Source organism: Bombina bombina, chromosome 2, assembly GCF_027579735.1.
Source record: "Bombina bombina isolate aBomBom1 chromosome 2, aBomBom1.pri, whole genome shotgun sequence".
Taxonomy (NCBI): Eukaryota; Metazoa; Chordata; class Amphibia; order Anura; family Bombinatoridae; genus Bombina; species Bombina bombina.
Window position 1 is genome coordinate 1,396,655,159 of NC_069500.1, and position 25,556 is coordinate 1,396,680,714.

Below are 25,556 nucleotides of genomic sequence, written 5' to 3' on the forward strand. Positions count from 1 at the left end.
GAAAATAAAGTTAGATTACACTAGCATAATGATTTAAAGACTTTTTTTGGCAATTTAAAGAAAAAGGTTAAGCACATAAATATGAGTCGTGGCTGTCTAGACTTGGAAGGGCAGCTATTAAAAACAGTAGGCTCTGTAAGTCAGATACACACACGCCTGATAGAAAATACTATTAGATTACACTAGAAAAATGATTTAAATTATTTTTTTGGGGGGGGAATTAAAAAAAAGTTAAAAACATATGAGTCGTGGCTCATAGACTAGGGAGGGCAGCAAGTAAACACAGTAGGCTCTGTATGTCAGCAAAACACACAGGCCTGATAGAAAATTATATTAGATTACACTATCAAACAAATTTAAAAATTTATTTTTTTAAATTTAAATTAAGGTGAAGAAGATATGAGTGCTGGGTGGATGCCTGGCACAGACCAATTAACCAAAAGACTGAAAAAAAAGAGGTATATTAATGCTGAGTGAGCCTGACAGACACAGGCCTGATAGTAATTGTAATTAGATTACACTAGCAAAATATTTTTTTTTTTTTTTTTTTAAATTTAAAATAATGTTATAAATGGATATTAACACTGGTGGCTGCTGGCTGGCACAGAGCAATGAACCAGAGTATATGCTGTGTGACACTGGCCTGATAGAAAATGAAAAAAAAATTACACTAGCAAAATAATTAAATTTTTTGGTTAGTTAAATTTAAACTAATGTTGTTGGGGAGATATCAGTGGTGGCAGTAGTCACAGCATATGCTGTGAGCCTTAAACACACAGCCTGAAAGCCAGGCAAATGCTAATAAAAAAAAAACGGAAAAAAAAACGGCACAAAATATAGCCCTAAAAAGGGCTTTTTGGGGTGCTGTGCTTGCAGCAGAGATGAGTGGAGTCCTTCTGGACTGTAAATACACTAGCCTAGCTATGTTTTTCCTATTAATGTCAGGAGCAAAAACATAACACGTCCTCTCATTAAGAAAGCAAGGTCGTTATGAGTCTAAAATGGCGGATTCCGAGTAGCTGGGAGGGTCTGTGAGGGAGTGTCTGATGTTGATTGGCTCTAATGTGTCAGACGGCTGTGACATAAAGGGTCAAAGTTTCCTCAATGATGACACATAGGGGCGGATCGAACATCGCCATGTGTTCGCCCACAAACGCAAACGCGAACAAGCTATGTTCGCTGTGAACCGTTCGCGGGCGAACAGTTCGGGACATCACTAATTTAGAACACTTTGGCAAAACAAGACAACCAGCAATAACATAGGCAGTCTGGATCTGTAAATGTTGCAAGCAAGCAATTCCACTAATTTACTGTGATGCTTGCTGTATTTTCTATCACATCTTTATAGTTTAACTAAAAAAATGCTCAATGAAAATAATTTATATTTTTTCCACTGACCTCCAAGTTGCTGGATTAACAATAACAGGACTCTGAAGAAGATAACCCAGATAATAGGGGGTGCCTCAGGCAACAAACATCAGCTGTGATGGTAATGAAATGTTAAATGGATTCAGTCTTTAGTCTCAGGCATATAATCTGCTTAGTGTAACGTCCCAAATAAGTATCATAAAGAATCACACTTGGCAGCTCTAACCAACCATAATGTAAATCTCATCTAACAAATTAAGAATAATGAAGACGCCTCCATAGCCAAATAATTTGTGTAAAGATGTAATACTCACAAGCGTGGCAGCACCATCATGTGCTGATAGAAACCTACTGGGAGATCTCAGTGTCCCAGCTCACTGGACACCGGCAAAGATGCAGCTGCTCACTGCTTCTCTGAAATCCATGAGAAAAACTTGCTTGTTTAGTAAAATATAAAAATATCTATTGGAACATATCAATACAAACGATATTGAGTGAGTTTATCAACCCTCAGTAAAGAAACAGTGTGTCTTGCTGAGAAACGCCTTGCAGTTTTGCTGCTATGAGTGAGGGGTGATAACATGTAACATGCTATATATATGCGCCTATCTGGGGGCAACATCTTCTTATATACGGCTAGATTTAGAGTTGGGCGGTAGCCGTCAAAACCAGCGTTAGAGGCTCCTAACGCTGGTTTTTACCGCCCTCTGGTATTTGGAGTCAGTCAGGAAAGGGTCTAACGCTCACTTTCCAGCCGCGACTTTTCCATACCGCAGATCCCCCTACGCCATTTGCGTATCCTATCTTTTCAATGGGATCTTTCTAACGCCGGTATTTAGAGTCGTGGCTGAAGTGAGCGTTAGAAATCTAACGACAAAACTCCAGCCGCAGAAAAAAGTCAGTAGTTAAGAGCTTTCTGGGCTAACGCCTGTTTATAAAGCTCTTAAAGGGACAGTACACTGTAAAATTGTTTTTCCATAAATGTATTTTAAATGACTTGTTATACCAACTGCAGAGTATAAAATATTTGAGAAATTGCATTTTCGGGTTTATTTGTGTATCTGAAGTAGCTGGTTTTGTGCTTTGAAACCACAGCCTATTACAATGGGTTGAGCTTCAGGTAATATCAGATCTCATTCTGTTATCACTTTTATGTACACAGACTTGCTTCATTATCTTATATTTATCTGGAACACCAAAGCTCAATACATAGAGAGAACAATGGAAAATTATAATTTTATTACTTAACTATCATGCCCCCCACTGAGGGTGTAATCTCTTCTGCTGGCTGTGTTTACTTAGGCTTGTCAATAGCGTATACGCCAGTATCAAAACTTTCAGTATAGGTTGGGAAACCACAAGCTAAATCAGCTATTTCAAATGCTGAAATAGGAGTAAAGGAGCCACTTGCAACCAATTTAATACACTCTATCAGGTAAAAAGGATCATTGGGAATAATTTAAAGGGGAGAAAGTTTTTGGGTGAACTGTCCCTTTAACTACTGTGCTCTAAAGTACACTAACACCCATAAACTACCTATGTACCCCTAAACCGAGGTCCCCCCACATCGCCGCCACTCTATTAAATTTTTTAACCCCTAATCTGCCGCTCCGTACACCGCCACCAGCTAAGTTATCCCTTTGTACCCCTAATCTGCTGCCCCTAATACCGCTGACACCTATATTATATTTATTAACCCTTAATCTGCCCCCCACAACGTCGCCGCCACCTACCTACACTTATTAACCCCTAATCTGCCGAGCGGACCACACCGCTACTATAATAAAGTTATTAACCCCTAATCCGCCTCACTCCCGCCTCAATAACCCTATAATAAATAGTATTAACCCCTAATCTGCCCTCCCTAGCATCGCCGACACCTTACTTCAAGCATTAACCCCTAATCTGCCGACCGGAGCTCACCGCTACTATAATACATTTTTTAACCCCTAAAGCTAATTCTAACCCTAACCCTAACACCCCCCTAAGTTAAATATAATTTTTATCTAACAAACTAAATTAACTCTTATTAAATAAATTATTCCTATTTAAAGCTAAATACTTACCTGTAAAATAAATCCTAATATAGCTACAATATAAATTAAAATTATATTGTAGCTATTTTAGGATTAATATTTATTTTACAGGCAACTTTGTAATTATTTTAACCAGGTACAATAGCTAACATAGTTAAAATAATTACAAAATTACCTGTAAAATAAATCCTAACCTAAGTTACAATTAAACCTAACACTACACTATCAATAAATTAATTAAATAAAATACCTACAATTATCTACAATTAAACCTAACACTACACTATCAATAAATTAATTAAATACAATACCTACAAATAACTACAATTAAATAAACTATTTAAAGTACAAAAAAATAAAAAAGAACTAAGTTACAAAAAATTAAAAAATATTTACAAACATTAGAAAAATATTACAACAATTTTAAACTAATTACACCTACTCTAAGCCCCCTACAACCCACCACCCAAGCCCCCCTTAAATAAACCTAACACTAAGCCCATGAAGATCTTCCTACCTTATCTTCACCATGCCAGGTTCACCGATCGCTGCAGGCTCCGAAATCTTCATCCAAGCCCAAGAGGGGGCTGGCGATCCATAATCCGGCTGAAATCTTCTATCAAGCGGTGGCTGAAGAGGGCCAGAAGAGGCTCCAAAGTCTTCATCCTATCCGGGAAGAAGAGAAGATCCGGACCGGCAACCATCTTGATCCAAGCGGCATCTTCTATCTTCATCCGATGAGGAACGGCTCCATCTTGAAGACCTCCAGCGCGGATCAATCTTCTTCTTCCGTCGTCCAACTGAAGAATGAAGGTTCCTTTAAGGGACGTCATCCAAGATGGCGTCCCTCGAATTCCAATTGGCTGATAGGATTCTATCAGCCAATCGGAATTAAGGTAGGAAAATTCTGATTGGCTGATGGAATCAGCCAATCAGAATCAAGTTCAATCCGATTGGCTGATCCAATCAGCCAATCATATTGAGCTCGCATTCTATTGGCTGATCGGAACAGCCAATAGAATGCGAGCTCAATCTGATTGGCTGATTGGATCAGCCAATCGGATTGAACTTGATTCTGATTGGCTGATTCCATCAGCCAATCAGAATTTTTCTACCTTAATTCCGATTGGCTGATAGAATCCTATCAGCCAATTGGAATTCGAGGGACGCCATCTTGGATGATGTCCCTTAAAGGAACCTTCATTCTTCAGTTGGACGACGGAAGAAGAAGATTGATCGGAACAGCCAATAGAATGCGAGCTCAATCTGATTGGCTGATCGGATCAGCCAATCGGATTGAACTTGATTCTGATTGGCTGATTCCATCAGCCAATCAGAATTTTCCTACCTTAATTCCGATTGGCTGATAGAATCCTATCAGCCAATCGGAATTCGACGGACGCCATCTTGGATGACGTCATTTAAAGGAACCATCATTCGGCGAGTAGGCGTCGGTAGAAGAGGTTGGATCCGCGTCGGCTGGAAGATGATGGCTCCGGAAGAAAGAAGATTGAAGATGCCGTTGATAGAAGACTTCAGCCGGATCATGGACCTCTTCAGCTCCCGCTTGGATGAAGACTTCAGCCGGATCATGGACATCTTCAGCCCCCCGCTTGGGCTTGGATCAAGACATCGGAGCCAGGACGGATTAGTGTGATACCCTGCGAGGTGAAGATAAGGTAGGAAGATCTTCAGGGGCTTAGTGTTAGGTTTATTTAAGGGGGGTTTGGGTTAGATTAGGGGTATGTGGGTGGTGGGTTGTAATGTTGGGGGGGGGGTATTGTATGTGTTTTTTTTACAGGCAAAAGAGCTGAAATCTTTGGGGCATGCCCCGCAAAGGGCCCTTTTCAGGGCTGGTAAGGTAAAAGAGCTTTGAACTTTTTTAATTTAGAATAGGGTAGGGCATTTTTTTATTTTGGGGGTCTTTGTTATTTTATTAGGGGACTTAGAGTAGGTGTAATTAGTTTAAAATTGTTGTAATATTTTTCTAATGTTTGTAAATATTTTTTTATTTTTTGTAACTTAGCTTTTTTATTTTTTGTACTTTAGTTAGTTTATTTCATTGTATTTATTTGTAGGTATTTTATTTAATTTATTTATTGATACTGTAGTGTTAGGTTTAATTGTAGATAATTGTAGGTATTGTATTTAATTTATTTATTGATAGTGTAGTGTTAGGTTTAATTGTAACTTAGGTTAGGATTTATTTTACAGGTATTTTTTTAATTATTTTAACTAGGTAGCTATTAAATAGTTATTAACTATTTAATAGCTATTGTACCTGGTTAAAATAAATACAAAGTTGCCTGTAAAATAAATATTAATCCTAAAATAGCTACAATATAATTATAATTTATATTGTAGCTATAGTAGGGTTTATTTTACAGGTAAGTATTTAGCTTTAAATAGGAATAATTTATTTAATAAGAGTTAATTTATTTCGTTAGATAAAAATTATATTTAACTTAGGGGGGTGTTAGTGTTAGGGTTAGACTTAGCTTTAGGGGTTAATACATTTATTATAGTAGCGGTGAGCTCCGATAGGCAGATTAGGGGTTGATTATTGTAGGTAGCTGGCAGCGACGTTGTGGGGGGCAGATTAGGGGTTAATAAATATAATATAGGGGTCGGTATTAGGGGCAGCAGATTAGGGGTACATAACTATAATGTATGTTGAGGCGGTGTACGGAGCGGCAGATTAGGGGTTAATAATAATATGCAGGTGTCAGCGATAGCGGGGGCGACAGATTAGGGGTTAATAAGTGTAAGGTTAGGGGTGTTTAGACTCGGGGTTCATGTTAGAGTGTTAGGTGCAGACGTAGGAAGTGTTTCCCCATAGAAAACAATGGGGCTGCGTTAGGAGCTGAACGCTGCTTTTTTGCAGGTGTTAGGTTTTTTTCAGCTAAAACTGCCCCATTGTTTTCTATGGGGGAATCGTGCACGAGCACGTTTTTGAAGCTGGCCGCGTCCGTAAGCACCGCTGGTATCGAGAGTTGCAGTGGCGTTAAATTATGCTCTACGCTCCCTTTTTGGAGCCTAACGCACTGAAAACCCAGCCATTCTGTGAACTCTAAATACCAGCGGTATTTAAAAGGTGCGGGGGAAATAAAGCACGCGTAGCTAACGCACCCCTTTGGCCGCAGAACTCTAAATCTAGCCGTTAGTGTTTATAACAGATTGATTACTTGGGTTATACTCTTTATTCTTACCGCAGTCACTCAGAACCGTGCTTACCTTGTTCCATATTGCATTTTTTAGTTACATTGTGGCAGGGTCAATCCCCCTTTTTAGGTAATTTCCTTGCAATTTATGAGCCTTGTTTGGTTTGCACTGAGCTGTGTGGCTTGCGGTGTTATTTAATGCAGATTGAATTTGAAAATAATTCCAGTGGATGTTGTCACCCTTTGTATATATTTATTTAATCTAAGTTTTAATGCATTTAGACTATACTTAATATTTTATATATCCTAATTAAAGGTTAAGTTTTATGATCACTGATTTACGATTTAGGTGATCTTCCTTGTCATATCAACCATATATACCTTGTATAGTATCTCCTGAGTGCTATTACACTGTCACTTTTCCTTTTCTTTTTTGTCTCTGTAACTATTGACAGTTAGCACCCCCTTTATATCATAATTGAGATTTGAGAATTGAATTTATATGGACATATATATGCAAATATTACATGCATCATTTAAGATATGAGATAATATTTTTCTCAACTATTTGATAAAATTAATAAGGGGTCTCTTTAATTGTTTAGAATTTCCCAGCACAATAATTTACTTATTGTCCTTTAATCAGTGTGAGAGCTACAGCAAAGGAGATAAGATAAGCAAAATGAAATCAGTTTGTCCCTGAACTGCTTTTAAAACCTTTATTTTAGGGGGATGCTTCTGGCCGGCAACAAAGATGGCAGATTATTTCAAAAACTGAGCTGATGAGTTGACAATTCTGCTGCATATCACTCAAGAAAGTACCCATCTAGGACTAATTTGTATATATTATTATTCTGTTATGTGAATTGATTTTTTATTTCTAATTATTAGAGATATCCTCAACTCTGAGGAATGGAGAGGTGTGCAGCTGTGGCCTGTACCAGACCAGCTTCTACCCCCCTCCTGGTGATCTGGTTAAAAAGAGCTTAGCTGTCTAAGTATTATCTCTCTTTACCAAGGAAGGGAGAAGGCAAGTCCACCTTATATATACACACTGTTTACAATAACCGAATATGGATATTGACAGATGGGAAGAGAAAGTATTAGATCTTCTTCAAGATCACTTTTTGAATCTGGAGTGGTTATTCACTGTCTTCTGAAATGACATTGAAGTGCATGATGGAGCAGTGCAGCAGTGCAATACATGCACTTAGTTACCGATGTACAGTGGAAGATGACCATAGCATTACAGCTTGTCCACATCAGATGTCCCTTTAAACGTAACCCTTGATAAGATAGATTCATTTATACCTAACCTGTTTTTAGCAGTTGGCAATATGGGACCAGGTAGATACTTCTGGATATGGGAATAAGGAGTTTGTTATGGTTTTCCTACTAAGGAGCTTCAAGCTACTGAGAGTTGGCTTGTTTACCCACCAACACAGACTACTTACTCCTGATTTAAGAGATTGAATGATGGGGAGCTCATATGTAACATAGCCATATTAAAGCCCAGGGAGCAAGAGGATCTATTGACCTTAAAGAGCCTGGTCAAGCTTGTGGGGCTTTTCTGACCTTGTTGATACTCAAGCACTTTTCTGCATACTCAGCGGGACCCTTTCCTTTCACCAGCTGGAGATCCAGTATGAAAATGTAAAACTGGTTTCCTCTACTCAGGCCTTACCAAAGAGTTGACATAAGTCAGGCAGGTTTTTGAGTCACCCCTTTAAACATACATGATGTGAGGAAATATTAGTCTAATTTTACAGAGACAGTGCAATCCTGGGTGCATTTTCTATTATTACACATATCTATCAGTCACTTTGGGGGGCTTGTTTATGATAAAAATATTGTTTGACAGTTTAAGCTCAAATAAAGTTAACAAATGCCAAGTTGATATCTTGATGTGTTCCTTCCTATCTTACTAGACTGGTTTTCTCTTCAAATTTTATGCGTTTGTAAATTCCCTTTCACTGTTTTAAATCTATATATTTCTGGTCAGTAGAGCTCCTTGTATTTACATTTACATTTATGTTACATTTGGCATTTATTAGTATTTTATTAGGTTACTAATAATCATTTTTGAGCTTAAAGTGATGACAAACTTTACATTTTTATAATCAGATCCTGAATATTAGTGATTTTGTAGATGGACTTTAAGTGATCACTTCTAATGAAGATACGCTGTAACTTACTTTTTAATCTAGCTGTGCCATACTAATACCGCACGCTCCTGCCGCTCACATCAGAAGTAATATTTTTTTTGAGCTAATGGTTTGAACTGTACTCCAATCAGCGCTCTAACTATAACAAAAGCACCATATGGAGAGAGCGCTGATTGTACAACAGTCCAAACTGTTAACTCACAAAAATTATTACTTCTGATGTGAGCGGCGTTATTAGTATGGCTCAGATAGATTAAAAAGTAAGTTAAATCGCATCTTCATTAGAATGAATCGATTAAAGTCCATCTAAAATATCACTAACATTCAGGATCTGATTATAAAAATTGGAAAGTTTACCATCACTTTAATGATGGTACTGCACCCAATAGTAACACTGTCTAATCTGCTGTCGCAATAATACTTATCTGCCTTAAAGGTAAATAAAACCCATATTTTTTTCTTTCATGATTTAGAAATAACATTCAATTTAAATCAACTTTCTACATTACTTCTATTATCTAATTTGCTTCATTTTCTTGATATCCTTTGCTGAAAAACATATCTAGATAGGCTCAGTAGCTACTGATTGGTGGCTGCACATAGATACCTCGTGTGATTGGCTCACCCATGTGCAGTGCTATTTCTTCAACAATGGATATCTAAAAAATAAAGCAAATTAGATAATAGATGTAAATTGGAATGTTGCTTAAAATTGTATTCTCTATCTGAATCATGAAAGAAAAATCTTTGGTTTAATGTCCCTTTAATACTTTGGACTTGACTCCATATTATTTTGCAAGCTATTTATTTTAAGTTCTACTACTTCTTAGTAAATTGATGATGAGTGGCCCTATAGTTTAAAAAGATGCCTAACCTTGTTAGGAGAAATTACCTGGTTTTAAATATTAAACCTTCCTATGTACAATTGACAAGGGTCCAACATTGGCCCCATTGTGAATATAGAAGGTCTTTGCGTTGTAAGCAATATTATAATTGAAAATATGAGGTTTGTAAGCTATATAGCTTGTCTGGACGTACACTTTTTACTAATACTGTTATATATAGCGTATATATGGTTAAAGGGACAGTCAACACCATGGGCGCGATCCGATATAGATTGCAGTTTGCGGCGCAAGCGAGGGAACCCACGTCGCCCGCAGTTTCAGTTTGCAACTCGAGCCATCCAATATGCGGCGCCGTCACTTGCTAAAGTGGCGCAAGTCTCACAAACCAGCGATGTCCAGAAATCTGCGTAAGTACAGATTTTTTAGAGTCGCCAGTGACTTGCGCCACGTTAGAAACTGCCGGCGCCTACAAAACCTGACTAAAGTCTAAATCACCCGCACTGTCTAACACGCCTCCCTAACATAGCCCGACACGTCTAACACGCCTCCCTAACATAGCCCGACACGTCTAACCCTCTATCCGCTATCCCCCCTCACTATCCTAACAATAAAAAAGCTATTAACCCCTAAACAGCCGCTCCCGTACCCTGCCGCAACCTAATAAAGTTATTAACCCCTAAACCGTCGCTCCCGTACCCCGCCGCTAGCTATATTATATCTATAACCCCCTAAAGTGAGCCCCTAACACCGCCGCCATCTATATTAAAATTATTAACCCCTAATGTAAGCCCCTTACACCGCCGCCATCTCTATTAAAATGATTAACCCCTAATTTAATCTACCTACCCCGCCGCCAGCTATATTATCTATATGAACCCTAAATATATTATAGTTAATATAGGTATTACATTATATATATTAACTATATTAACCCTAATTATATTAGGGTTAATATAGTTAATATAGTTACTATAGTATTTATATTAACTATATTAACTCTATCTAACCCTAACACCCCTAACTAAATTTATATTAAATTAATCTAATTCATTTATAAACTAAAATATTCCTATTTAAATCTAAATACTTACCTATAAAATAAACCCTAAGATAGCTACAATATAATTAATAATTACATTGTAGCTATGTTAGGGTTAATATTTATTTTACAGGTAAATTGTTAATTATTTTAACTAGGTATAATAGCTATTAAATAGTTATTAACTATTTAATATCTACCTAGTTAAAATAATTACCCAATTACCTGTAAAATAAATCCTAACCTAAGTTACAAATACACCTACACTATCAATAAATTAAATAAACTACAAACATCTATCTAAAAATACAATTAAATTAACTAAACTAAATTACAAAAAAAAACAAACACTAAATTACAAAAAATAAAAAAAAGATTACAAGATTTTTAAGCTAATTACACCTATTCTAAGCCCCCTAATAAAATAATAAACCCCCAAAATAAAAAAAAATTCCCTGCCCTATTCTAAATTAAACAAATTTCAAAGCTCTTTACCTTACCAGCCCTTAAAAGGGCCTTTTGTGGGGCATGCCCCAAAGAATTCAGCTCTTTTGCATACAAATACAATACCCCCCCCAGTACAACCCACCCCCCACATACCCCTATTCTAAAACCACCCAAACCCCCCTTAAAAAAGCCTAACACTACCCCCCTGAAGATCTCCCTACCTTGTCTTCACCACACCGGGCCGAACTCCTGATCCGATCCGGGCGATGTCTTCCTCCAAGCGGCAAAGAAGAATTCTTCCTCCGGCGATGTCTTCCTCCAAGCGGCAAAGAAGAATTCTTCCTCCGGCGACGTCTTCCTCCAAGCGGCAGCAAAGTCTTCATTCTTCCGGCGGCATCTTCAATCTTCTTTCTTCGCTCCGCCGCCGCGGAGCATCCATCCCGGATGACTACTGAACTACGAATGAGGTACCTTTAAATGACGTCATCCAAGATGGCGTCCGCCGAATTCCGATTGGCTGATAGGATTCTATCAGCCAATCGGAATTAAGTTTGAAAAATCTGATTGGCTGATTGAATCAGCCAATCAGATTCAAGTTCAATCCGATTGGCTGATCCAATCGGATTGAACTTGAATCTGATTGGCTGATTCAATCAGCCAATCAGATTTTTCTAACTTAATTCCGATTGGCTGATAGAATCCTATCAGCCAATCGGAATTCGGCGGACGCCATCTTGGATGACGTCATTTGACGTCCGGGATGGATGCTCCGCGGCGGCGGAGCGAAGAAAGAAGATTGAAGATGCCGCCAGAAGAATGAAGACTTTGCTGCCGCTTGGAGGAAGACGTCGCCGGAGGAAGAATTCTTCTTTGCCGCTTGGAGGAAGACATCGCCGGAGGAAGAATTCTTCTTTGCCGCTTGGAGGAAGACATCGCCCGGATCGGATCAGGAGTTCGGCCCGGTGTGGTGAAGACAAGGTAGGGAGATCTTCAGGGTGGTAGTGTTAGGCTTTTTTTAAGGGGGGTTTGGGTGGTTTTAGAATAGGGGTATGTGGGTGGTGGGTTGTAATGGGGGGGGTATTGTATTTGTATGCAAAAGAGCTGAATTCTTTGGGGCATGCCCCACAAAAGGCCCTTTTAAGGGCTAGTAAGGTAAAGAGCTTTGAAATTTGTTTAATTTAGAATAGGGCAGGGAATTTTTTTTATTTTGGGGTTTATTATTTTATTAGGGGGCTTAGAATAGGTGTAATTAGCTTAAAAATCTTGTAATCTTTTTTTTATTTTTTGTAATTTAGTGTTTGTTTTTTTTTGTAATTTAGTTTAGTTAATTTAATTGTATTTTTAGATAGATGTTTGTAGTTTATTTATTGATAGTGTAGGTGTATTTGTAACTTAGGTTAGGATTTATTTTACAGGTAATTGGGTAATTATTTTAACTAGGTAGATATTAAATAGTTAATAACTATTTAATAGCTATTATACCTAGTTAAAATAATTAACAATTTACCTGTAAAATAAATATTAACCCTAACATAGCTACAATGTAATTATTAATTATATTGTAGCTATCTTAGGGTTTATTTTATAGGTAAGTATTTAGATTTAAATAGGAATATTTTAGTTTATAAATGAATTAGATTAATTTAATATAAATTTAGTTAGGGGTGTTAGAGTTAGATAGAGTTAATATAGTTAATATAAATACTATAGTAACTATATTAACTATATTAACCCTAATATAATTAGGGTTAATATAGTTAATATATATAATGTAATACCTATATTAACCATAATATACTTAGGGTTAATATAGATAATATAGCTGGCGGCGGGGTAGGTAGATTAAATTAGGGGTTAATCATTTTAATAGAGATGGCGGCGGTGTAAGGGGCTTACATTAGGGGTTAATAATATTAATATAGCTGGCGGCGGTATAGGGGGATTAGATTAGGGGATAATAATTTTTATATAGGTGGCGGCGGTGTAAGGGGTCAGATTAGGGGATAGATAAGGTAGATGACAGCGGTGTAAGGGGTTCTAATTAGGGGATAGATAAGGTAGATGGCGGCGGTTTTAGGGGCTCACAGTAGGGGTTAGTTTATGTAGATGGCGGCGGGGTCCGGGAGCGGCGGTTTAGGGGTTAATAACTTTATTAGGGATTTCGGGGGGGGGGGGGGGATCGCGGTTGACAGGTAGATAGACATTGCGCATGCGTTAGGTGTTAGGTTTATTTTAGAAGATCGCGGTTAACAGGGAGATAGACATTGCGCATGCGTTAGGTGTTAGGTTTATTTTAGAAGATCGCGGTTGACAGGGAGATAGACATTGCGCATGCGTTAGGTGTTAGGTTTATTTTAGCAGCCAGTTTAGGGAGTTACGGGGCTCCAATAGTCAGCGTAAGGCTTCTTACGGCTGCTTTTTGTGGCGAGGTGAAAATGGAGTAAGTTTTCTCCATTTTCGCCACGTAAGTCCTTACGCTGCATATTGGATACCAAACTGCGCTGGTTTGGTATACCTGCCTATAGCCCAAAAAACTACGGGCGACGGCAGAAATATACGCGCGTAACTTCTAGGTTACGCCGTATATGTGATACCAAACCCGCGCAAATATTGGCGTCGCCGGCTTTTGCGGGCGACGATTTTTATCGGATGGACCCCCAGAATTGTTGTTGTTTAAACAGATAGATAATCCCTTTATTACCATTTCCCAGTTTTGCATAACCAGCACTGTTATATTAATATACTTTTTACCTCTCCGATTACCTTGTATCTAAGCCTCTGCAAACTGCCACTTTATTTCAGTTCTTTTGACAGACTTGCATTTTAGCCAATCAGTGCTGACTCCTAAGTAACTCCACATTCATGAGAACAATGTTATCTATATGACACACATGAGCTAACATTCTGTAGTTGTGAAAAACTGTAAAAATGCATTCAGATAAGAGGCGGCCTTCAAGGTCTAAGAAATTAGCATATGAGCCTACCTAGGTTTAACTTTCAACTAAGAATACCAAGAGAACAAAGCAAAATTGGTGATAAAAGTAAATTGCCCTATCTAAGTCATGAAAGTTTATTTTCGACTTGACTGTCTCTTTAAGATTCAAACCAGCATACGTCAACTTTGAGACCATTAATGTAATTAATACTTTTGTCTTGATAATACAAACTTTTGTATATTTTTGTAATTTATGTAAAATGCTCTTTCTAACCTCAATTAAAAAAAAAATAAAAAAAATAATATATATATAATTATGTGTGTGTGTATATATATATATTATTTGCAGATCTTAGCTACTTATATATGTTATGCATAATAATATATTGAACTTTAAAAAAATGTGAGGATGGTGAAAATATTCCCTTCTCATAAAAATCATTATAGCCCTTGCTTCTGACCTTCAGTATTTTTTTTTTTTTTTTTATATTTTGGTTCCTTAATTTGAAGTTAGTAAAAACTTCAACTTAGCTTTTAGTAAAAAAAAAAAAAAAGTATATAATAACTGTAATATATGGTTATCCGCCCATTCTGGCCTTACATTCGTTTATCTATCTTGCTCACGCATGTATCCCAAGAGTTACAGCGTGTAGAACAACAAAGCTGACAGCAGGGATGATGGGAAAAGGAAATTAAGGCTCAAGTCTGACCTTGCTATCTCTAAAGGATACATGTGTGACAATCAAGGAGATTTATGGAATCCAAAGAAATAGTATTTTATCTTCTCTTTTTTTCCCTTCCTTGTTTGATACACTAAAGAAATGCTTACCTTGGTTATTCAGGGTAATAAAAATCACTAGAAAATTCTAGTTTTTCTTCTACTGCGGTTTGATTTTACTTCAAGGATAACAAGAAAGTCAACGAAAGAGAAAATAAAAACAAAAAATAAATAGTTCATTTAATTTAAATGAACACTATGAAAACAAATACATTTTAGTAACACATTTTTGTTATTAAGACTGATGAATTATTAACATCAAAGAATCCGGCCAATCAGCAAGCAACTAAATAACAACGATATAACAATAAAACTATCTGTACCGATGGCTGTCCCCTAGCAACTAAAAATAACAGTAAAAGCGTATTTTTCTTTATACTAGACCTGTAAACTCAGAATACTGGTGTAAAAGCAGGAGTTACCCATGCATAGCAATCTGTGCACAAGCAGGAGTTACTCAGGGATAATAATCTGTGCACAAGCAGGAGTTACTTGGGTATAGCAATCTGTGCCCATTCAGGAGTATCTAAGAAACATTAATCTGTGCACAAGCAGGAGTTACTCTGGCATAGCAATTTGTGCACAAGCAGGAGTTACTCAGGTATAGCAATCTGTGTCCATGTGCGTGTATCTAAGGAACAGGAATCTGTGCACAAGCAGGAGTTACTCAGGCATAGTAATTTGTGCACAAGCAGGAGTTACTTAGGGATAGCAATCTGTGCACAAGCAGGAGTTACTTAGGGATAGCAATCTGTGCACAAGCAGGAGTTACTCAGGGATTGCAATATGTGCTCAAGCAGAAGTTACTTAGGTATAGCAATCTGTGCCCATGCAGTAGTATCTCAGGAACAGGAATCTGTGTACAAGCAGGCGTTACTCAGGGATAGCAATCTTTTCACAAGCAGGAGTATCTCAGGAACAGGAATCTGTTAACAAGCAGGAGTTACTTAGGGATATAAATCTGTGCCCATGCAGGAGTTACTCAGGGATAGCAATCTGTGCACAAGCAGGAGTATCTCAGGAACAGGAATCTGTGCACAAGCAGGAGTTACTTAGGGATAGCAATCTGTGCACAAGCAGGAATTACTCAGGGATAGCAATTTGTGCACAAGCAGGAGTATCTCAGGAACAGGAATCTGTGCACAAGCAAGAATTACTTAGGGATAGCAATCTGTGCACAAGCAGGAGTTACTCAGGCATAGCAATCTGTGCACAAGCAGGAGTTACTCAGGCATAGCAATCTGTGCACAAGCAGGAGTTACTCAGGGATAGTAATCTGTGCACAAGCAGGAGTTACTTGGGTATAGCAATCTGTGCCCATTCAGGAGTATCTAAGAAACAGTAATCTGTGCACAAGCAGGAGTTACTCAGGTATAGCAATCTGTGTCCATGTGCGTGTATCTAAGGAACAGGAATCGGATTTACTCAGGCATAGTAATTTGTACACAAGCAGGAGTTACTTAGGGATAGCAATCTGTGCACAAGCAGGAGTTACTTAGAGATAGCAATCTGCACAAGCAGGAGTTACTCAGGCATAGCAATTAGTGCACAAGCAGGAGTATCTCAGGAACAGGAATCTGTGCACAAGCAGGAGTTACTTAGGGATAGCAATCTGTGCACAAGCAGGAATTACTTAGGGATATCAAACTGTGCCCATGCAGGAGTTACTCAGGAACAGGAATCTGTGCACAAGCAGAAGTTACTTAGGGATAGCAATCCGTGCTAATGCAGGAGTATCCCAGGAACAGGAGTCTGTGCACAAGCAGGAGTTTCTTAGGGTTAACAATCCGTGCTAATGCAGGAGTATCTCAGGAACAGGAATCTGTGCACAAGCAGGAGTTATTTAGGGATAACAATCTGTACCCATGCAGGAGTATCTCAGGAACAGGAATCTGTGCACAAGCGGGAGTTACTTAGGGATATCAATCTGTGCACAAGCAGGAGTTACTTACGGATAACAATCTGTGCCCATGCAGGAGTATCTCAGGAACAGGAATCTGTGCACAAGCAGGAGTTACTTAGGGATATCAATCTGTGCCCTTGCAGGAGCATCTCAGGAACAGGAATCTGTGCACAAACAGGAGTTACTCAGGCATAGTAATCTGTGCACAAGCAGCTGTTACTCAGAGACATGAATTTGTGCACAAGCAGGAGTTACTCAGGGATAGTAATTTGTGCACAAGCAGGAGTTACTTAGGGATAGCAATATTTTCCCAGGCTGGAGTAACTCAGGAAGAGGAATCTGGGCACAAGCAGGAGTTAGAGTCAGGAATCTATCCACAAACATGAAGTTATTCAGGGACAGCAATCTGTGCACATGCAGGAATTAGAGACAGGAATATGTGCATGAACAGGAAGTAACTCAGGGACAGTAATCTGTGTACAAGCAGGCACATGCAATCCAAAAGGAGTTATTCAGAGAAATAGAACTGTGCACATGCAAGAGTTACTCAAGGACAGGAACATGTGCACAAGCAGGAGTTACTCAGGGACAGGTATATATGCACAAGCAGGAGTTACTCAAGGACAGTAATATGTGCACAAGCAGGAGTTACTCAGGGACTGGAAATTTTGAACAAACAGGGGTTACTCAAAGACATGAATATGTGCACAAGCAGGGGTTACTTAGAGACAGCAATACATATGCACAAGCAGGGGTTACTCAAGGACATGAATATGTGAACAAGCAGGGGTTACTCAGGCACAGGAATATGTGCACAAGCAGGACTTACTCCAGCACAGGAAAATATGCACAAACAGGGGTTACTCAGGGAGAGTTATATGCACACAAGCAGGGGCTACTCAGGGACAAGAATATATGCACAAGTGGGGGTTACTCAGGAACAGGTATATGTGCACAAGTAGGAATTGCTCAGGGACAGGAATGTGTTCACAAGCAGGAGTTACTCAAGGACAGTAATATGTGCACAAGCAGGAGTTACTCAGGGACTGGAAAATTTGAACAAGCAGGGGTTACTCAAAGACATGAATATGTGCACAAACAGGGGTTACTCATGGACAGGAATATATGCACAAGTGGGGGTTACTCAGGGACATGAAAATGTGTGCAAGCAGGATTTACTTAGGGGCAGAAATGTGTGCACAAGCAGGACTTACTCCAGCACAGGAAAATATGCATAAACAGGGGTTACTCAGGGAGAGGAATATTGCACAAGCAGGGGCTACTCAGGGACAAGAATATGTGCACACGCAGGGGTTACTCAGGGACATGAATATGTGCACAAACAGGGGCTACTCTTGGACAGGAATATATGCACAAGCGGGGGTTACTCAGGGACAGGTATATGTGCACAAGTAGGGGTTATTCAGGGATATAAATATGTGCACAAGCAGAGGTTACTCAGGGACAGGAATATATGCACAAGCAGGGGTTACTCAGGGACAGGAATATGTGCACAAGCAGGGGTTACTAAGGGGCAGGTATATTATAAAAGACATAAATACTATGGCCCTTGCACACAATTATTATACACATGTAGGCACACATACATACATGGACAAATACACACACATGCATACAGAAATGCATACAAATTCAAACATAAACACAGACGCACACACCCACACATACGCAGACACACACACACACACGCGGCACATATAAAGACAGACACACCCACACATAAATAGACACACAGACTCGACACACATAAACACAGACACACCCACACATAATTATGAAAACACATAAACATCCACACATACTCATAGAAACACATAAACACAGACACACCCACACACACATACAGACACACACACACACAAACTCATAAACACAGACGTACACCCACACATACTCATGGAAACATATAAACACAGGCACACCCACACATACACAGACACACACACAGATTCATAAACACACAGACACACCCACACATATACAGGCACACATACATAGACTCATAAACACACATAAACACAGACACACCCACACATATAATTACAGACACACACACATAGACTCATAAACACACATAAACACAGACACACCCACACATATAATTACAGAAACACACACATAGACTCATAAACACACATAAACACAGGCACACCCACACATACGCAGACACACACAGATTCATAAACACACATAAACACAGATGCACACCCACACATACTAATGGAAACACATAAACACAGATGCACACCCACACATACTAATGGAAACACATAAACACAGACAAACCCACAAATACACACACAGACTCACAAATTTTTGATAATTAGAAGGCCACTAATTGCAGCTGAGCACCACACTTCTATTATTCCTGGCAGAGAAGTTAATTAGGTAGCTTGTATGGTTAATTTTATCTTTCGTGTAGAGATTACCCTCCCACCTGACACTTCCCATCCCCTGATACCTACCTGATCCCTCCCAAACAGCCCTCTTCCCTAACTTACAACACCCCCCACCCCCGGTCACCTCCAGACAGTCTGCCAATATAAAATAAATAAGGCTTTTTTATTACATTTTTTTTTCTGCAGGGTAGGATACCTCCTTACCCTCCAACCTCCCTGATCCCTCCCAAACAGCTCTATAACCCTCCCCCTTCTAACTAGTGCCACCATCTTAGGTACTGGCAGCTGTCTTTCAGTACCTATAAAACTACTTTTTTTATTACAATTTTTTATTATTTTTTATTTTTTTCCTTTAGTGTACTGGTCCCAACACATTCTCTCCTCCCACGATCACAGACCTCCACTGGTTGTCTGCCAGTACCTATAAAATGTTTTTTTTTTTTTAAATCTGAAAAGGATTTTATTCATTTTTTTAAGTTTCTGTAGTGTAGTGGTCCCCCCCCTCCTGAGATTATTAGTTATTTATTTTTTATTTTCCATGTGTTAGTTCCTCCCACTCCCTCCCCTCCCTTCTCCCTCCCCCTTCACTGCTGGACCGCCCACCTGCCTCCCAGATTCTATCCCACACTTCCCACTGCCACCAGCAGATGATTCTTACAGAGGTTGACACAAAATCGCGCTCCAGTTTCATATGCAGGCAGATGTCATGTGCTCAGGAACTCCAGCTTTTGACTGTCTGTAACTAAAGAAGCGGAGGCTGCAGGAGCTACCTGTAGCTCAGACGTAAATATACATCATGCGGTACGATATCCAAACTACCGAATGAAGTATATATATATATGTCTTTTTGTGCTAAGGGGTTAATGGTATGTGGTTTGTGTTTGTTTGTGTGTTTATATATATATATATATATATATATATATAAGACATAGGGAAGCACTCTCTGGTCTTTTTATCAAGTGAAGTTTAATGTAACAGGCGTGACGTTTCAGGGACACAGTCCCCTTCCTCAGACAAAAAGAAGGGGAGTGTTTCCCCGAAACCTCACGCCTGTTACATTAAACTTCACTTGATAAAAAGACCAGAGAGGGGGGGAACTTCTGGGTCACGGCCATGACAGGTCACAATGCTGGGAGCTGGCACAACATCTTAAGCTAATTTACTAAGTATCTCTTGTTTTTGGAGACATCCACAGCTTATTAAAAGAGAAACTGTCTAATCCATCTGTGCAAATTCAGAATTACTAACTATTTCTTGTCCAGCTCCAGCTCTCCGGGCTCTTAATCGAGGCAACTGTTGGAGAAGAAGGCCTCACAAAATTCCCCCTTGGTGGCTACATCCCTGGAACTGTCAAGTAAGCAGTGCTCTCTTTTCTATTACTGCAATTTTACCCCATCTTTTAACAACACTCAAGCTTCAACTATTTAACTATAAACATGGAGGACATTAACACATTTATTCTGATGGCATTATGAGATCTTTTGCCTACATACCTACACAGGTTTGGTGGCATTGACTAGCTTCATACCAGTGCTAAAGATGAGAATATATCTAACAATGCAAGAAACTTATACTGGCTAAACCAAAATCATCTTTTGCGACGCCGCATTCACTGTGGAACCAGGACAAATAGAGTAAACTCTCCATGGAGGAGCAAGAGAAATTCGTATTGACAGAACCCAAGTCAGCTGGGCCCCTAGTGATTATAGCAGCAGAGGATTTACCTTCTCCTACCAAGATGTCCTGGAGCCTTTGTGGTGCCTACAACCCCGCTTAAAGCCGATGCAGAAACTACCATGCCTTTAATTCACCCACCTCTCTGCGGCTGGGAACTGGGAACTCCGCTTTGGCATTGTTCTGACTATAAGTCACTACAGGCTGATGGGGAACAGTGTCTTGATTCTCCTGCATGGTCATGCCTATCACTGGCACTCCTGATGACATTTTGGGGAGATTACTTCTTTCTACGAGCGTAACTCAATCAATCATAGCTGTCTTAAAAATACTTAGTTTTCAATTTTTTTTACTAACTTTTCCTCTCCCCTTAATGAAAAACAAGAAGTTCACCATTTGGGACCCAAAAGTGGTCTCCTTTTGCCCAATATTACCTTTTGTAATTTTGTATATTTCACATTACTAGGAGGTCCAAAAGTGGCCTCATTGGTCATTTAAAAGGTATAATACAGGGAGTGCAGAATTATTAGGCAAGTTGTATTTTTGAGGATTAATTTTATTATTGAACAACAACCATGTTCTCAATGAACCCAAAAAAACTCATTAATATCAAAGCTGAATATTTTTGGAAGTAGTTTTTAGTTTGTTTTTAGTTTTAGCTATTTTAGGGGGATATCTGTGTGTGCAGGTGACTATTACTGTGCATAATTATTAGGCAACTTAACAAAAAACAAATATATACCCATTTCAATTATTTATTTTTACCAGTGAAACCAATATAACATCTCAACATTCACAAATATACATTTCTGACATTCAAAAACAAAACAAAAACAAATCAGTGACCAATATAGACACCTTTCTTTGCAAGGACACTCAAAAGCCTGCCATCCATGGATTCTGTCAGTGTTTTGATCTGTTCACCATCAACATTGCGTGCAGCAGCAACCACAGCCTCCCAGACACTGTTCAGAGAGGTGTACTGTTTTCCCTCCTTGTAAATCTCACATTTGATGATGGACCACAGGTTCTCAATGGGGTTCAGATCAGGTGAACAAGGAGGCCATGTCATAAGATTTTCTTCTTTTATACCCTTTCTTGCCAGCCACGCTGTGGAGTACTTGGACGCGTGTGATGGAGCATTGTCCTCCATGAAAATCATGTTTTTCTTGAAGGATGCAGACTTCTTCCTGTACCACTGCTTGAAGAAGGTGTCTTCCAGAAACTGGCAGTAGGACTGGGAGTTGAGCTTGACTCCATCCTCAACCCGAAAAGGCCCCACAAGCTCATCTTTGATGATACCAGCCCAAACCAGTACTCCACCTCCACCTTGCTGGCGTCTGAGTCGGACTGGAGCTCTCTGCCCTTTACCAATGCAGCCACGGGCCCATCCATCTGGCCCATCAAGACTCACTCTCATTTCATCAGTCCATAAAACCTTAGAAAAATCAGTCTTGAGATATTTCTTGGCCCAGTCTTGACGTTTCAGCTTGTGTGTCTGGTTCAGTGGTGGTCGTCTTTCAGCCTTTCTTACCTTGGCCATGTCTCTGAGTATTGCACACCTTGTGCTTTTGGGCACTCCAGTGATTTTGCAGCTCTGAAATATGGCCAAACTGGTGGCAAGTGGCATCTTGGCAGCTGCACGCTTGACTTTTCTCAGTTCATGGGCAGTTATTTTGCGCCTTGGTTTTTCCACACGCTTCTTGCGACCCTGTTGACTATTTTGAATGAAACGCTTGATTGTTCGATGATCACGCTTCAGAAGCTTTGCAATTTTAAGAGTGCTGCATCCCTCTGCAAGATATCTCACTATTTTTTACTTTTCTGAGCCTGTCAAGTCCTTCTTTTGACCCATTTTGCCAAAGGAAAGGAAGTTGCCTAATAATTATGCACACCTGAGATAGGGTGTTGATGTCATTAGACCACACCCCTTCTCATTACAGAGATGCACATCACCTAATATGCTTAATTGGTAGTAGGCTTTCGAGCCTATACAGCTTGGAGTAAGACAACATGCATAAAGAGGATGATGTGGTCAAAATACTCATTTGCCTAATAATTCTGCACTCCCTGTAGTCTCACAGGCAAAAGATATGCATACTATCACCTAGATTACGAGTCTTGCGTTAGCCTTAAAAAGCAGCGTTGAGAGGTCCCAACGCTGCTTTTTAAAGCTTGCTGGTATTACGAGTCTGGCAGGTACAGGTGTACCGCTCACTTTTTTTCTGTGACTCGAGCATATCGCAAATCCACTTATGTAAATTGCATATCCTATCTTTTCAATTGGCTTTTCCTAACGCCGTTATTGCGAGTCTTGGAAAAAATGAGCGGTATAGCCTCTCCTGTCAAGACTGATACCGCATTTAAAAGTCAGTAGTTAAGAGTTTTATGGGCTAACGCCTAAATTAAAGTGCTAAAAATTACACTAACACCCATAAACTACCTATTAACCCCTAAACCAAGGCCTCCCCACATCGCAAACACTATACAGGTAATAAAATTTTAACCCCTAATCTGCCTAACCGGACGTCGTCGCCACTTCAATAAATGTATTAACCCCTAAACCGCTGCACTCCCAACTAGCAAACACTAGTTAAATATTATTAACCCCTAATCTGCCGTCCCTGACTTCGCCGACACCTACCTACATTTATTAAACCCTTATCTTCCAACCACAACGTCGCTGCCACTATATTAAATTTATTAACCCTATCCCCAACACCCCCTTAACTTAAATATTATTTAAATAAATCAAAATAAAATTACTACAATTAAATAAATTATTCCTATTTAAAACTAAATACCTACCTATAAAATAAACTATTACGCCTAGATTTAGAGTTCTGCGGCCAAAGGGGTGCGTTAGCTATGCTGGCTATTTTCTGGCCGCACCTTTTAAATACCGCTGGTATTTAGAGTTCACAGAATGGCTGCGTTAGGCTCCAAAAAAGGAGCGTATAGCATATTTACCGCAACTTCAACTCTCGATACCAGCGGTGCTTACGGACGCGGCCAGCTTCAAAAACGTGCTCGTGCACGATTCCCCCATAGAAAACAATGGGGCTGTTTAAGCTGAAAAAAAACCTAACACCTGCAAAAAAGCCGCGTTCAGCTCCTAACGCAGCCCCATTGTTTTCTATGGGGAAACACTTACTACGTCTGCACCTAACACTCTAACATGTACCCCGAGTCTAAACACCCCTGACCTTACACTTATTAACCCCTAATCTGCCGCCCCCGCTATCGCTGACCCCTGCATATTATTTTTAACCCCTAATCTGCCGCTCAATACACCCCCGCCACCTACATTATCCCTATGTACCCCTAATTTGCTGCCCTAACATCGCCGACCCCTATATTATATTTATTAACCCCTAATCTGCCGCCCCCAACGTCGCTTCCACCTAACTACACTTATTAACCCCTAATCTGCCGACCGGACCTGAGCGCTACTATAACAAATGTATTAACCCCTAATCCGCCTCACTCCCGCCTCAATAACCCTATAATAAATAGTGTTAACCCCTAATCTGCCCTCCCTAACATTGCCGACACCTAGCTTCAAGTATTAACCCCTAATCTGCCGACAGGAGCTCACCGCTACTCTAATAAATTTATTAACCCCTAAAGCTAAGTTTAACTTTAACCCTAACACCCCCCTAAATTAAATATAATTTAAATCTAACAAAATAAATTAACTCTTATTAAATAAATTATTCCTATTTAAAGCTAAATACTTACCTGTAAAATAAACCCTAATATAGCTACAATATAAATTATAATTATATTGCAGCTATTTTAGGATTAATATTTATTTTACAGGTAACTTTGTAATTATTTTAACCAGGTACAATAGCTATTAAATAGCTAAGAACTATTTAATAGTTACCTAGTTAAAATAATTACAAAATTACCTGTAAAATAAATCCTAACCTAAGTTACAATTATACCTAACACTACACTATCAATAAATTAATTAAATAAAATACCTACAATTATCTACAATTAAACCTAACACTACACTAGGAATATATAAATTAAATACAATTCCTACAAATAAATACAATTAAATAAACTAACTAAAGTACAAAAAATAAAAAAGAACTAAGTTACAAAAAATAAAAAAATATTTACAAACATTAGAAAAAAATTACAACAATTTTAAACTAATTAAACCTACTCTAAGCCCCCTAATAAAATAACAAAGACCCCCAAAATAAAAAAATGCCCTACCCTATTCTAAATTACAAAAGTTCAAAGCTCGTTTACCTTACCAGCCCTTAAAAGGACCTTTTGTGGGGCATGCCCCAAAGAATTCAGCTCTTTTGCCTGTAAAAAAATACATACAATACCCCCCCCAACATTACAACCCACCACCCACATACCCCTAATCTAACCCAAACCCCCCTTAAATAAACCTAACACTAAGACCCTGAAGATCTTCCTACCTTATATTCACCTCGCCGGGTATCACACCGATCCGTCCTGGCTCCGATGTCTTGATCCAAGCCCAAGCGGGGGGCTGAAGATGTCCATGATCCGGCTCAAGTCTTCATCCAAGAGGGAGCTGAAGAGGCCCATGATCCGACTGAAGTCTTCATCCAAGCGGGAGCTGAAGAGGTCCATGATCCGGCTGAAGTCTTCTATCAACGGCATCTTCAATCTTCTTTCTTCCGGATCCATGTTCATCCCGCCGATGCGGAACATCCATCTTCACCGACGACTTCCCGACGAATGACGGTTCCTTTAAGGGACGTCATCCAAGATGGTGTCCCTCGAATTCCG